Source organism: Ascaphus truei, unplaced genomic scaffold, assembly GCF_040206685.1.
Source record: "Ascaphus truei isolate aAscTru1 unplaced genomic scaffold, aAscTru1.hap1 HAP1_SCAFFOLD_1794, whole genome shotgun sequence".
NCBI lineage: Eukaryota > Metazoa > Chordata > Amphibia > Anura > Ascaphidae > Ascaphus > Ascaphus truei.
Genome location: NW_027454693.1, coordinates 1 through 16,003, shown reverse-complemented (window position 1 = coordinate 16,003; position 16,003 = coordinate 1). Strand labels below are relative to the sequence as shown.

Genomic DNA, 16,003 nt, shown 5'->3' with positions numbered 1-16,003 from the left:
ATAGAATCAGGGAGGCTGGGCTTACCTTAAAACCCACTAAGTGTATGGTAGGTATGGCAGAAGTCCTGTACTTAGGGCACAGGGTGGGTGGAGGGCATTTCAAGCCAGAGCCAGCCAAGGTAGAAGCCATAGTTCAGTGGCCTGTTCCAAAAACCAAGAAACAGGTCATGGCCTTTTTGGGCACCGCAGGGTACTACAGGAAATTTGTCCCACAGTACAGCGCCGTGGCCAAACCCCTGACTGATCTGACTAAGAAGCAACTGCCTGTGCTTATTACCTGGTCTCCTGCTGTGAAACTGCTTTCCAGGCACTGAAAGCTGCGCTTGCTGAGGCCCCCATCCTGGCTGCCCCAGATTATACCAAGCATTTTCTTATTCAGACTGATGCCTCAGACTTTGGTGTGGGGGCTGTGTTGAGCCAGGTGGGGGACGACGGCAAAGAGCACCCTGTGGTGTATCTCAGTCGCAAACTGCTCCCCAGGGAGGTGGCATATGCCACCATTGAAAAGGAGTGCAAGGCCATTGTGTGGGCACTCAAAAAGCTCCAGCCCTATGTCTATGGGAGCGCTTTCACGGTCATTACCGACCACAATCCCCTGAGCTGGCTACAGAGGGTATCAGGGGAAAATGCCAAACTGCTGAGATGGAGCTTGGCTTTGCAAGAATTTGAATTCACCATTCAGCACAAAAAGGGTAGTGAAAACAGCAATGCTGATGGACTTTCACGCCAGGACTATCCCTCTGAGACTGAATTCATTAATGGTGCCAGCAGTGCCCCACTCCCCGTCAGGGCCAGTGGGCCACAGGACACGCATTAAGAAGGGGAGGTGTAGAGGGAGAGAGGGGTTAGGGTTAGGGGCCCTAATACGCGGGGGCCCGGTATTAAAGGGGTTGCACCCCATTTGGCCACCCCTGACCGCACCAGGGAGACAAGGGGTTAACTGGGCTGAGGTCCAGAAATGTGATGTAACCCTTGTTATGACATGGAAATGTATTTTCCCCTGTTCCATTGTAATGTCTGGTTACTCAGTGTTTGCATCACACACACACTAGAATCCATCCGGGAGCACAAGGGTTAATAATTCTTTAATGATTATAGCTCTTTGTGTAAGTTTCCCGCCTTTTCGGGCACCATTTTGCAGGTCCCCATTGGCCGCCATTAGGGCTCAATGCATTTCAATAGGAATTTGTGCTGTTTTCGTCCTGTTTCCTGTAGTGACCAGCAGGTGGCGTCCGAGAGGGAGAGCGGCGGTTTCCCATTGAAAGTCAATGGGCTCATTGACTTCAATGGAGATGCCTCGAGGTAACCTAGTTGGCTGCCGTCCAGACCGCAAAGCGGATACAATGTCCTTCAAAAGAGCTAAAATCACTGGGTCAAGTTCAACGTCAATTAGCGGGGAAATAAACTGTTTTAGGGCACCTAGGGATAAAATTCTTTTTGCCCCTAGTTCCTAAGCGTCCCCCCACTCGACCACCACCGGGTCCCCGAATCCTGGACCCCCGATAAGGGTCGAACCAGATAGAGCGGGTCGCGCCATAGGCTTTGCCGGCGGCGGCAGAAACGGCTCAGAAAAATGACTAAGTGAGAAATGCTGAATTTTAGGAATCCATATCTCCGGTTCCGGAGGGTTCAGCGGATCAGGGTTTGGGGTATCTGTAGCCACTGCTCCGGCATCGCTGCAGAACCATCCTTGACCCGCTTGGACCAACCCGACGGAGTATGGACCCCCTTGAAGTTCGGGACTTTTCCCATAAACTTCAATGGCAGAAAACCCCCATTGACTTCAATGGCGGCGATTTACCATTGAAAGTCTATGGCGGAGCTGCCCGTTGTTTTCAATGGGGATTTAGTGAAAAGCTGAGATTTCTTTTTCAATGGAGATTTTTGTATTAAAATGATTTAATGTGCATTGGTGTAACTTCGGTTTCTTAGGTCGTAGCAAGTCGCTTTTTGGACCATATGGTGTCCCAGTTCTGGCAATGCGAACTGGGAAGTTTGGACCTGCTAAACCTAACGAAACCGGATATTTTAATACGTTTATGTTTTATGCTTAATAGTGTATCTTAAGGTATGGACAAAGACCCAGAAGAGATTCTTTTGGGCCATAAGGTAGCAGATGGCCCTGGGGACGCCGCTATGTCTAGGATTTAAGTGCTGTTCAAAGAGTTTTATCACCCTCACTGTTTATCCGAAGCCCAAACCAGGGCAGGTCTTAAGTGTTCCAGTTAACACCTTTCAACAAAGGTTTTCCTGCCAGAACTCCAAATGGTAGACTGTCTGGCATTCCTGACGTAAATGTGGGGCTTCAGAAATGAGACCCCCAGAGTTCTACTGCGCATGTGCCAACTAGCAGGGGGGCATGGGTCAGAATGCTTTCCCACGTTAGTGAGTGGCTGGAGGTAATTGTAAACCAATCCCCTGTGCTTAAGGTTAAGAATAGAAGGAGAATGGTTTATAAACTGCTGTCCACCCATATATCCTTTGTCTTCGTTTGCTGATATGGTTACCTGATATCACCTGAATGATTTCCTCACTGCTGAAAGAAATGCTACATCATACTTCTCATTCCCCAACCCTTAAGTAAGTGTACTTCTTGTTCGTTACTGTATTATCTGTTGTGTTCACCTATATTCTAAGGAATAAATACAATTTATTATATCTTAAGCCTCGTTCAGTTCAAACCCAATTATTTTTGTGTAATATTAATAAGCCTGTGGAAGCTATCGTCACAAGGAGGTATTATAGTGTGTATTGTGGGGAGAATTAGTGTGTGTGTTGTTTGGGAGTGATATTCGGGAGGATTGTGTGTGCAGAAGGAAGAATGAGTGAGGGGGGAGTAAGGGAGCAGGATTGAATGAGAGGGGGTCATTGAGTGATAGCGGGGAGGGGAGGGAAGAGTGAGGAGAGTGGGTGTAGGAGGGAGCAGTGCAAGAGACCGTCGGGGGCAGAATACATGGTGAGAAGGGAGGCTGCCTAGAAGCATAAAAATCTACTTCACCACTGTTCTGTACTCTCTTCAATACTCTGTGTTACAGATCTCTCTGGCAAGAAATGGGGTCCAATGGCAAAGACTGCTCTAAATAAGATAGTATAAATGAACACAGAGAGAAATTCCAAAGAGTAACCCAAGAAAATACAAGTGAAATCTAATCGTAAGGTAATTAGTCCCATTAAGTGAAATACATAAAGGAATAGTCCATAAAAAAGCACAAAGGAAAAAAATAGGAGTACTTTATTGTGATGTTACATTTCAGAGAATATAAAATTATAGGAAAACAATTCCACTTTGTTCAGAAAACCAGAAAGTCTTGGTCCCAGGTGGACTGAATTTTTATTGCAAATAAGTTCCTTAATACACAAGTAAAGAATATAGTTACTTATTCTATTCTCTACTGTAAGACGTGCCACATTGCCCAATATTTGGGTACAGTGCCCAGATTGTGACCATGCACTACAGAGGTGAGATTCCCCCAACTCCAATTTGCTACACACTCCAAGAGAGATTATTGTGATCAGAGGTGGAATGAGAGGGGTGAGAAGGGTCGCTGCCCAGGGAGTAGCCTGACAGGGGGTACAGAAATCTCTTTTGGTGCATATATTGCGGAGCTGCATTGATTGACTTGTCAATCAGCTCTGCTGCCTATCCCATTGACATCATGATCCGGCACTGTGATCAGCTGCAGCGCTGACCCAGGTGTGTTAGTGCAGCACTTTACAGGGAGGGAACAGAGGTTGTGGATGACAGATGCTGGGGATAGGCCATGAGTACGGGCCAGAGTAAGGTGGAGACTTTCTGTACTCTGCATACAGGACACTGCATGCATGACAGTGTCTGTGTGTGTGTGTGTGTGTGTGTATTCCAAGTGTCAGTGTGCATAAGTAAGTGTGCTCTGTAAGTATGCCTGTGTGGCAGGTATAGGGGGGTGGTTCAGCTGGAGGAACTTATCCAGGCACAAAAGCACATAGATGCCCCAGATTATACCACCCCAAATGCTGATAATATCCTGCTGCACTTTACAGAAGATGATGCAGATGTCAGTGGGTGGTGGGTTCATTAAATCCATCCATCATATCATAGCCACACTGTGCATATGATGTACTGAATCAATCACAGGAAGACATCTCCATGGTAGGGGTAGAAGTTAACAGAATATGTCCAGCACTGTGGTGTGTAGCCCATAAATAATAATTGTGCACATTACAGAACATACTTGCAACTGCAAGATCATTTTGCTGCTTGTAGTGTTTGCTCTTGTCCTGTGCAGTGTTGTCGTAGATCCGTCTCTTCAGTGTTCACTGCAATAAAAGTAAGACATTGCATTAATATTACAGAAGTTTGGGAGCTGAAATCCCACTATGCTGCAGACATTTTCCCTTTGCATAAGATTCTTGTGATTATATCTCAATGATGATCAATAACAACTACATCATAACACAGCCGCTCAATACAAAATATGTATTTGCTATCAATGGTCATGGAGGCCAAACGTCACACAATGTACAGATATACTGCTGCGGCCGAGTTTATTCGAGCATTTGCCCGTTCTTGGCCGCAGCAGTAACCTGGCGCGCGCCGGAGGGTGCCGGGCGCACGCCGAAGCAGCGGAGGAGCGCCCTCCGATCGGGGCTTTCTCCCTTCCGCTGCCGGGTCCGTCGGGTCCCCCGGAACCCCCTGCCGCTGTCCCCCACATCGCGGGACACCAGTGCTCCCTCGGGGAGCCCTGGACGCGCGTGCAGGGGGCGCAGGCACCCGATGACGCGTGACCGTGCATCGGTGATGCGCGGCACGCTGAGGGAGTGCGGCTAGCACGCCGGGGCATCCCCCGGCTTGCGGTGCTAGCCGTGCTTCAATAAAACGTGTCGGTAGTGTAGCAAGGATTATTTCTTCCTCTGGTGCATTATGATGGGATGTGTTGTAAGATTCTGCATTATTAGCATCACTGAATCTTTTGGAAACTGAGTAATATTCTATGTTTTAATGCAATATTATGGATGATCAGCCGGTAAAATAAAGCTTACTGTATCTGTAGCCATGCTCTACCCATGATGTGCTGAATCAATGACTGCAGAGTGATTCAGAGTGGTAAACATGACTGGAACTCATCTCTGAATAGAGGACAGAACAGCAGTGCAGAGTAGGAGGTGAATGTATCTCAAATGGAAGACTTAGTAGCTGTGTGGGGAGTAGACAGTACAGACTGATCAAATAAATAGTTAAAGGAGTATCTTCAACATTACTTGGCTTTGTTATCAACATTGAAGTTTCTCTTGTTTTTTCTGTTCTTTAAATCACTACTACTGATGCCATGTGTAACCTGTACTGAGAGATATACTCTACTGGTCTAGATGAAACCATATGATGCAAACAGGATTCATCCCACTCCAGATTCATATGATTGCACCACTTCAACCTTTAATAAAACACATAGAACTACAGCAGTGCGCTACTGCACATGTTCTTGTTATGAATGGTAGTAGATGTGGTCCTTGGGTCAATACTTCATACAGCAGCCACACTCTACTCATGATGTATTGAATCAACAAAAACCTGCATGGTACAGATCACAGGAAGGGTAGAGTAGAGGGGAATATGTCCAATGCGAAACCCTTAGCAGCTGGATTGTGTGGAGTCAACAAAACGACAAATACTAAATGAGAAATATACACATTGCTTATCTGTCTCTGTGTAGTCATTTTCCTCCTCTTCAACTGTCTTTCAAAATTTCTCTTCTGACAGAAAAGAAACACATGGCTTCAATATTCACTGTTCTTCCCTCCTGAAATAAAAGTTAAGCATTGCATGGTTATGATCATACATACAATGAACCTTGCGCCAAACCATGTGATCCAAAGTAAATCCACCTCCCTCCCATAGCTGTGTTCCTTCTAGAGCTTCTACCACACAAGTCATTAATGTTCGTGACACTGTACTGCAGTCACAGTCTGCACACAAAGTACTGAATCAATTACATCACACTGAAAAGGCAGTCTACATGATGCAATAGTTAACCATAATAACTCTGTCATGCAAATGACAGGAAAACCTATATGTATATCATTAGGGGAGAGGGGAAAAATAATTAAAAAATAAGTGCGAAAAATAAAAACAGATTATAGGAAAGTAAATCCTTGCCCTGGGAACTTTACAATCTAATAGAAATGTTAGAAGACTTAAAGAGAGGCAGCAGTTGGGGGAAGAAGTGCAGTAGATGACAATGCTTGTCCTTAATGGTGGGTACAATTAGTAGAAAGCACATCTTGGGAACAATAGTTGTTAGCAGTGACTGTGGGTGTGGGACAGTAGCCACGAGTCAAAGTTTTTTAAATGCTTGATTTAAGTCGTGAATTTTAAGATTGGTTTTACATGTGGGTGGAAGAGGTTATGTTGGCATATACTGAGTGTGAGGAAGTTTCACATGTACGGTGCAGTGATGGAAAATGGTTTCAGGCAAGTGAGAGAACAGTAGAGGTGAAAGAAGTTTACAGGAGACAGTTATGGTTATAGTGCAAGAGACAAGCAAGGGCATAACGAGAGATCAAAGATGATATGCAAGAAGGAGCAGATTAATGGAGAGCCTTAACAAAAAGGTAAGGAGGAGAACTTTGTAGGTGATACAAAAACTTGATGGGATGCCAGGACAGGGATTTAAGGAGATGAGCAGAGACTGTTGTGGGAGAAAGTGAGATAATTCAAGCAGCAGAGTTTTGCATAGGAGAAAGTTGTGAAGCATGGAGGCCTGTTAGTAGTATGTTAAAATAACCTATAGGATAACAGTATACATTGGAGTTTTAGCAGTAGGTTGAGAGGGGAAAGGGAAGATCTTGGCAATATTACAGAGAAAGAGGCAACACATTTTACCCATAGCCGTGCATGTGAATGGAGATGGAATTGAAGAGCCAAATGTTACTCCTATGCAACATGTTTGATGACAAGATAGATGGTAGTACTGTTTACTGTGATGGAGAAAGGGGATAATATGAGCCCAGTGTTAGACATTAAGTTTAAGGCAGTGGAGTGCCATCCATGAGCATATAGCCAGGAGACAACCCAAGAGTAGGGACTGGATTGCAGGAGTGAGAACAGGGGTGGATAGATTTGTGTGTGTATCATCCGCATAGAGATTATATCTAAGGCCAAAAGCATTGATGAAGTCACCAAATGATAGTATGTAGAGAGAAAGAGAGATCTCAGAACAGAGCCCTGATGTATACCCACAGACAGATCAATAGAAGACGAAGACATGTTAGCAACAGAGATGGAGAATGTGTGACAGGAAAGTTATGATGAAAACCAGGATAGAACTTTGTTACTGATACCAAGAGAGAGTTTAGAATATGAAGGAGGAGAGTGATTGAGAGCATCAAACGCAGCCGATAGATCAAGTAGGATTAGTAGGGAAAAACCTTGGGAATTAGCTTTAAGCACAGTCTGTAGAACGTGCTGTACGAAAGGCAGGTTGTAAAGGATCCAGGAGGGCATGTGATTTAAGAATGTTGACACTAGCAATTAGAAGGCAAACAGCATGAGGGATACAGAGCGGTAGTTAGTAAGGCACATAGGGTGTAGTTTGTTTCTGACAAAAGGGTGACCGCTACAGGCTTAAAGTAAGAGGGCAAAAATCCAGAGAATAGGGAGAAATTGAAGATGTGGGTGAGAGTGGGGACTAAGAGATGCAGTAAGGTGTGAGGGGATACGATCTAGAGGGCATGTGGTAGAGGGAGAATAGAAGATGATTAGCTTCCAGCTCTGTAAGAGAAGAAAAGGAGTCAAGTGCAGAAGGAGATTTGGGAAGAAGGAGAGAAGGGGGAAGGGACAGAAGGAATCTCCTTTTGGGTGGCATCCACCTTGCCTCTGAAGTAGTCAAATGCTTGAGGAGAAGTGAAGGAAGGATGGCAAGTGGGAGGAGAAGGTCAGTGGAGGGAGTCAAATACAGAGAAAAAAAACAGCGTAAATTAAATTTGAGTGTTGATGAGTGTGGAAAAAAGTAGTGTATTTAGCCCTAGAGAGCAGCTTTATACAGGACAGGAGACATTTTTACTGTAGAAAAATCAAACAAAGTGTGAGATTTCCTCCGTAGGTATTAAGAACAGCGAGTGGAAGTGTGATGAGTGTGTTTGGGAATTTAGCCAAAGGTGTGGGTTAGAGGGATGAGTGTGTCAGAGCCTATAGGGGGCATATAGATAGGAGGATAGCATTGTAAGAGTTAATAAGATTGTTAGTTTAAGCAGAAAGAAAGAGAGAGAAGAGAGAAGAGAGGTTAGAGTAGATGTCAGAGGAGAGTTTAATTAAGCAGAGGCAAATCAGTGGGACAGGTAAGATGCGGTGAGGGGAATGACTGATTGTGACTGATGAGAGCAGAAGAGGTTATGTACAACTAGAGCCTTGTTAGTAAGAGTGGACATTCCAGAGGGCACAGGAGAAGGGAAGAGAAAAGTAAGGAAAGGAATGTGGATTACATTAGATAGGTTAACACTCTTAGTAGGGAGGCCTGATGTGTATATGAGCCGGTCCAAGATTATAAGAGATATCCCCCAACATCAGCGAGCATAGAAGGAGACACAGAGATAGGTGTAGAGAGAGACAGAGATAGGGATATGTAGAGAGAGAAGGGCGTCAAGAGAATGAGACAGATAGGCGTAGAGAGAGGAGACATAGAGAGAGGGGGCTTTGAGAGGGGGGCGTAGAGAATGAGGGAAGGTGGAAGAGAATAGGATGTGCAGGAGTGCATTTCATTGAGCAGTGCAGAAATAGCTGCAATAGAGGTCTGTACAAATGGTGCTTTGTGTAGACACATGCAAAGGTAGGGGAAGGAAAGTGTATAGAACATGTGGATAAAAGCAGGAGTGTGGAAGTTAGAGAAATTAGAAAAGTTTTACAGAGGAGTGAGGAAACAGTAAACAGAAAGAACAAGAGAGAGGTTACATTGGGATGACGTGCTGTGGTAGAGAGAAATGCTAGGAGAGAGCCTCCAGATATTAGAGGACATGAATTGAGAGAGCAAATGTATAAATCAAAACCGGAGGGGGAGGTATAGCACGAAAGCTTGCACAGCAGTTGATGAAGATTATAGTCTTAAAGTTGCGTGTACCTGTCAGGGCACTCAAGAAGGTCAATGCTCACAAGTGCAGAGTTCATGAAGAAATGCTGAATCCAGTTCCCCTCCAATTTAATTTTAATATAACTTTTTCATTCTTCATTACTGCAAAAAGCAAACAAAACAAAACCACATTGCATTACTATTTTCAAAATGGATTGAATGACATATTCAACAGTAACTGTGTGATGCCAATATTGCCTTCTCACTCGTAGGCCAGTACGGTCAGGTACCCAGTACTGATAAAACAATAAGTGCCCGTACTAAGTACCAATATGAATTATAAGGAAATGTAAAATCTCCAGGTCTCTCTCCATCTCTGCAACAGATATATGGATAAGCCCATATTAAGGCATCACGTGACCGGAGCCGTCACTGACTGGGTATACGCAAAGATGCAGGGAGATGCAAAGAAAGGGAGGGAGAGAGACAGGGAGAAGATGGGAAACGGAGGGAGGCACGGATGGCAGGCCTCTCTCTTTCACTGGTGCATGCAAGGAGCTGGTCCCAACATCCACAAAGTGTGTGTGTATTATTGGTTGTGTTTTATGGCGGTAGGAGGATAGTGTGTATATTGTGTGTGTGTGGGAGTATTATATTGTGTGTAGGGTATTATAGTGTGTATATTATGTTGAGGTGCAGAGGAGAGTGTTAGATTGGGTATCTTGTGTTAGGGGGTATTGTGTATATTGTGTTTAAGACTATAATATTATTGGGGAGATTATTATTGAGGAGGTATTAAAGTGTGTATTGTGGGGAGTATTAGTGTATGTATTATTTGTGGGTGACAGATGCTGTGGGTAGGCCAAGAGTACGGGCCAGACTAAGGTGGAGACTTTCTGTACTCTGCATACAGGACTCTACATGCACTGCAGAGGTGAAATTCCCCCAACTCCAATTTGCTACACTCTCCAAGAGAGAATATTGTGATCAGAGGTGGAAGATGAGCAGGGTCACTGCCCAGGGAGTAGCCTGTCAGGGGGCATGGAAATCTCTTTTGGTGCGTATGTTGCCACGTGGCATTGATTGACCGGTCAATTAGCACTGCTTCCTATCACAGTGACATGATCCGGTGCTGTGATCGGTTGCAGCGCTGACCAAGGTGTGTTAGTGCAGCAATTTACAGGGAGGGAACAGAGGTTGTGGGTGACAGATGCTGGGGGTAGGCCAAGAGTACGGGCCAGAGCAAGGTGGAGATATTCTGTACTCTGCATGCCCATCCTGCATGCCCAGGACTCTGCATGCATGCCAGTGGCTGTGGGGTGTGTGTGTGTAGGTATGCCAAGTGTCAGTGTGCATAAGTAAGTGTGCTGTGTGTGTAAGTAAGTTTGCCTGTGTGGCAGGAGGTGTAGGGGGGTGGGGGGCGGGGGGCGGTTCAGCTGGAGGACTTTACCCAGCACAAAAGCACATAGATGCCTCTGATTATATCACCCCAAATGCTGATAATATCCTGCTGTAGATGCACTTTACAGAAGATGATACAGATGTCATCAGTGTTTGGTGGGTTCATTAAATCAATCCATCATATAATAGCCACACTATGCATATGATGTACTGAATCAGTAACACCAATCACAGGAAGACATCTCCATGGTAGGGGTAGTGTTGAAGTTAACAAAATATGTCCAGCACTGTGGTGTGGAGCCCATACATAATAATTGTGCACATTACCAGAACAACATATTGTCAACTGCATGATCATTTTGCTGCTTGTAGTGTATACTCTTGTCCTGTGCAGTGTTGTAGTAGATCCGTCTCTTCGGTGTTCACTGCAATAAAAGTAAGACATTGCATTAATATTACAGAAGTTTGGGGGCTGAAATCCCACTATGCTAATGACAGTTTCCCTTTGCATAAGATTCTTGTGATTATATCTCAATGATGATCAATAACAACTACATCATAACACAGCTGCTCTATACAGAATATGTATTTGCCATCAATGGTCATGGAGGCAATATGTCACACAATGTACATATATAGCAAGGATTATTTCTTCCTCTGGTGTATTATGATGGGAGGGTGAGATTCTGCATTATCAGCATCAGTAAATCTGTAGGAAACTGAGTGATATTCTATTTTTTAATGCAATATTAGGGTAAAATAAAGCTTGCTGTATCTATAGCCATGCTCTACCCATGATGTGCTGAATCAATGACTGCAGAGCGATTTAGAGTGGTAAACATGACTTGAACTCATCTCTGAATAGAGGGTAGCACAGTAGTGCAGAGTAGAAGGTGAATGTATCTCAAATGGAAACCCTTAGCAGCTGTGTGGGGAGTAGACAGTACAGACTGACCAAGTAAATAGTAAAAAGTAGTAACTTCAACATTACTTGGTTTTGTTCTCCACTCCTGTTTTTCTGTTCTTTAAATCACTAATACTGATGCCATATGTAACCTGTACTGAGAGTTATATACTCTACTGGCCTAGATCAAATTAAATGATGCAAACAGGATCCCTCCCACTCAAGATTCATATGATTGCACCACCTCAACCTTTCATAGCAATAACATAGAACTGCAGCAGTGCGCTACTGCACATGTTCTTGTTATGAATGGTAGTAGATGTGGTCCTTGGGTCAGTACTTCATACTGTAGCCACACTCTATTCATGATGTATTGAATCAACAAAAATCTGCATGGTACAGATCACAGGAAGGGGTGGAGTAGAGGTGAATATGTCCAATGCGAAACCCTTAGCAGCCGGATTTTTTGGAGTCAATAAAACGACAAATACTAAATGAGAAATATACACATTGCTTATCTGTCTCTGTGTAGTCATTTTCCTCCTCTTCAACTGTCCTTCAATTTTCTATTTTGCAAGAAAATGAACACATGGATTCAATATTCACTTCTGTTCTGCAGTCTTTCCTCTTGAAATAAAAAAGTTAAGCATTGCATTATTATTATTATAATTATTATTGACGATACATACAATGAACCTTGCTCCAAACCATGTGATACAAAGCAAATCCACCTCCCTCCCACAGCTGTGCTCCTTCTAGAGCTTCTACCACACAAGTTATTCATGTCAGTGAAACTGTACTGCAGTCCCGGTCTGCACACAATCTACTGAATCAATGACATCACACTGTGTCACACAATGTCATGCTAACGACAGGAAACAATCTTTGTATATATCTTTGTATATATAATAATAATAATAATAATAATAATAAAAAAAATAAGACAGGACAGACACTCCTACATTGCAATCAATAGAAAATAACTGGGACAGGCACTTCAAGGATGCATACGGTCCCGGATAAACTGTAGCTACCTATACACGTGTGCCTTGTCTCTAGACTCTGCATATATCTCTATTTATATACCACCCATTGTGTACTCAGCGCTTTACAAGAGAGACCAAAAAGTACAGGAAATTATTATACAATAAGTTCAACAAACAAAAACAGACAATAGGAAAGTAAATCCCTGTCCTGGGTAGTTTACAATCTAAGAGAAATGTAAGGAGACTTACAGAGAGACAACAGGTGGGGGAACAAGTGCAGTAGATGACAATGCTTGTCCTTAATGGTGGGTACTTGTAGTATAAAGCACTTCTTGGGAACAATAGTTAGTGACTGAATGAGTGACAGTAGCAACGAGTAAAAGCTATTGAAATGCTTCATTTAAGTTGTGAATTTTAAGGTTGATCTTAAATGTGGGTGGAAGAGGGTATGTTGGCATATACTGAGTGTGTGTGAGTTTCACAGGTAAATTGATGGGAAAGGGTTTCAGGCAAGAGAGCGAGTGCGCAGTAGAGGTGTAAGAAGTATAATGGAGACAGCTATTAGTAGAGCTTAGGAGACGAGGAAGGGCATAACGAGACCAAAGATGATATGTAGGAAGGAGCAGATGAATAGAGAATAGTGTTGGACTGGGTCCTCAACTATAAAAAAATGGGTAACGGGTACCCGGCCAAAATGAAAGGTTCTACCCGGTCGGGTACACGGTTTGGCACTTACCTTCCGGGTGGCGGTGACATCTAGGATCAGCAGCAGTCCTGTGACGGTGGCAGCATCTGTGGTGTCTTCAGCCGGCGGGGGAGCTGCAGGCTCACAGACACAGCTTACCTGCTTCGGTGCTGTGGAAGTGATTCCTGCAGCTCCCCCCGCCAGGTGAAGACACCTCTGATGCTGCCAACATCAGAGGACTGCTGCTGCTGATCCTAGATGTCTTAGGAAAGGTAAGTATAAAAGATTATTTCCAGCTGCCCTGACATTACCCGACGCCGGGTATTACCCGGCCAAGTCCACTTCTCAGTGGCCGGTTTCGAGTAATGTCCGGGTAGCTGGAAATGTGTCGGGTAACGCCGGGTACTCGGTACACCACTAATAGAGAACCTTAACAAAAAGGTAAGGAGGAGAACTTTGTAGGTGATCTGAAACTTGATGGGAAGCAAGGAGAGGGATTTAAGGAGGAGGAGGAGATGAGCAGATACTGTTGTGGGAGAAAGGGAAATTATTCAAGCAGCAGAGTTTTGGATAGATTGCAAATGAGAAAGTTGTGAAGCAGGGAGCCCTGTTAGCAGTATGTTAACCCATACGATAAGGGCATGCATTGGCGTTTTAGCAGTAGATTGACAGAGAAAAGGGCAAATCTTGGAAATATTACAGAGAAAGAATCGACAAACTTTAGCCAGTGTCGTGAATGAAGATGGAAAGGGAAGAGTCAAATGTTACTCCTAGGCAATGTGCTTTCATGACAGGATGATGGTAGTACTGTTTACTGCGATGGAGAAAGGTGATATTAGGCCAGATTTAGGGGGAAATATGAGGAGCTCAGTTTTAGACATTAGGTTTAAGGCAGAAGAGTGTCATCCATGGAGGATATAGCCAGGAGGCGACCCGAAACTAGGAACTAAATTGCAGGAGTGACGGTAGGGTGGATAGGTGTGTGTATCATCTGCATAGAGATGATATCAAGGGCCAAAATAGTTGATAAGGTCAACTAGTGATAGTATGTAGTGAGAGAGGTCCCAGAACAGAGTCCTGAGGTATACCAACAGACAAAACAACAGGAGACAAAGACACGTTAGCAACAGAGATGGAGAATGTGTGATGGAGAAGTATGATGAAAACCAGGATATAAGTTTGCTGCGGATACGAAGAAAGAGTTTAGAATATGAATGAGAAGAGTGATTGACAGTATCAAAAGCAGAAGAGAGATCAAGCAGGATTAGTAAGTAAAATGGACCTTGGGAATTTTCTTTATGTACATAATTGGTTACATTGGGAAAGGCAGATTGTGAAGGGCCCAGAGGAGCATGTGATTTAAGAATGTTGATCAAACGGGAGATCACAAGACGTTCTAGCAATTAGGAGGCAAATGGTAGGACGGATACAGGGCGATAGTTAGAAATTCACACAAGGTCAAGGTTATTTTTGAGAATAGGGGTGACCACTGCATGCTTAAAAGGAAGAGTTGAAAGAGCCAAAGGATATGGAGGAATTGAAGATGTGGGTGAGAGTGAGAATATAGGATTGAGAGGGCATGTGGTAGAGGGAGAAGAGAAGATCAGGTTCCAGCTTTGTGACAGGAGAAAAGGAGTCAAGAGTGCAATGAGATCTAGATAGAAAAAGAGAGAGGGGGAAGGGAGAGAACGAATCTACTTGTGGATGGCATCCACCTTGCCTCAAGTGAGCAAAGGCTTGAGGAGAAATAAAGGATGGATGTTAAGTGGGAGGAGAAAGTCAGTGGTGGGACTCAAATACATAGAAGACAGTGTGAATGAAATTGGAGTGTTGATGAGTGAGGAAAAAGTAGTGTTTGACCTTAAAAAAAGGAGCAGAGTTTTACAGAACAGGACAAAGGTTTAGTGTAGAAAATCAGACTGTGAGATTTCCTCCATAGGTGTTAAGAGCAGCAGTGTGATGTGATGAAGTGTGATGAGAGCGTGCTTGTGAATTAAACCAATGCATGGGTTAGGCTGCGTCTATAGTAAGCACGCAACAGATGGCAAAGTTAGCGCATGCCTGTCGCTCCAGCAATCCCTGCACTGAGGTCCGAGGCGACGGGGAGGCCCTGCATCGCTCGCACGCACTGTGGACAACCAAGCGTGTGCCCATGATAATCACGGCCTTAGAGGGATGAGTGTGTCAGAGCCTAGAAGGGGCATATAGATGATGGAGGAGGAGGGAGGAGGAGATGATAGCATTGTAAGAGTTAACAAGATAGCTAGTTTAAGCAGAAAGTGAGGAGAGGTTAGAGATAAGGGTAGATGTCAGAGGAGAGAGTTCAATTAAGCTGAGGTATCGAGTAGGACAGGGGTGAGGGGAATGAGAAGTGGTGGATGATGAGAGCAGAAGAGGTCATGTACAAATAGACCATGTTAGTCGTAGAGCAGACATTCCAGAGGGCACGTGAGAAGGGAAGAGTAAAGTGAGACAAGGAATGTGGATTACATTAGATGGGTTAATACGCTTAGCAGGGAGGTGGAGAGAGAGGCAAGAGGCAGAGGGTGGTGTAGGGGTAGAGGAAGAGATGTTGCATGTACCTTGTCAGAACATTAAAGAACGTCAATTCACACTGGTGCAGAGTTGATGATGAAATGCTGAATCCAGTTCACGTCCAATTCAATTTTAACAGAACTTTTTCATTCTTCATTACTGCAAAAAAAAATTAAAAAACAATGCATTACTATTTTCAAAATGGATTGAATTCCCCCACCAATGACTATGTGTTACCAATATATCCCTCTCAGTCCCACTGCAGCACATACTGTACCAGTGTGAAAGTAAGAAGGTACACAGTACCGGTAAAACAATACGTGCCGGTACTATGCACCATATGAATTATAAGGGGATGTAAATCTCCCAGTCTCTCTCCATATCCGCAACAGAGCGGGCTCCGGTCAGTGGCATGGATGCCCATATATGGGTATGCTCATATTTGGGCATCCCA

General features: G+C 44.1%; 1 long non-coding RNA gene across 1 annotated transcript; it reads right to left on the bottom strand.

Moving 5' to 3' along the window:
- Positions 1–4,055: 4,055 nt before the first annotated feature.
- On the bottom strand, positions 4,056–15,710 carry LOC142476926 (uncharacterized). Its single transcript, XR_012792066.1, has 6 exons — positions 15,597–15,710; positions 11,851–11,970; positions 10,767–10,864; positions 9,090–9,200; positions 5,668–5,777; positions 4,056–4,296 (listed from the first exon to the last, which is right to left on the bottom strand). It is a non-coding gene; the product is annotated as an uncharacterized LOC142476926 (long non-coding RNA).
- Positions 15,711–16,003: the final 293 nt, after the last annotated feature.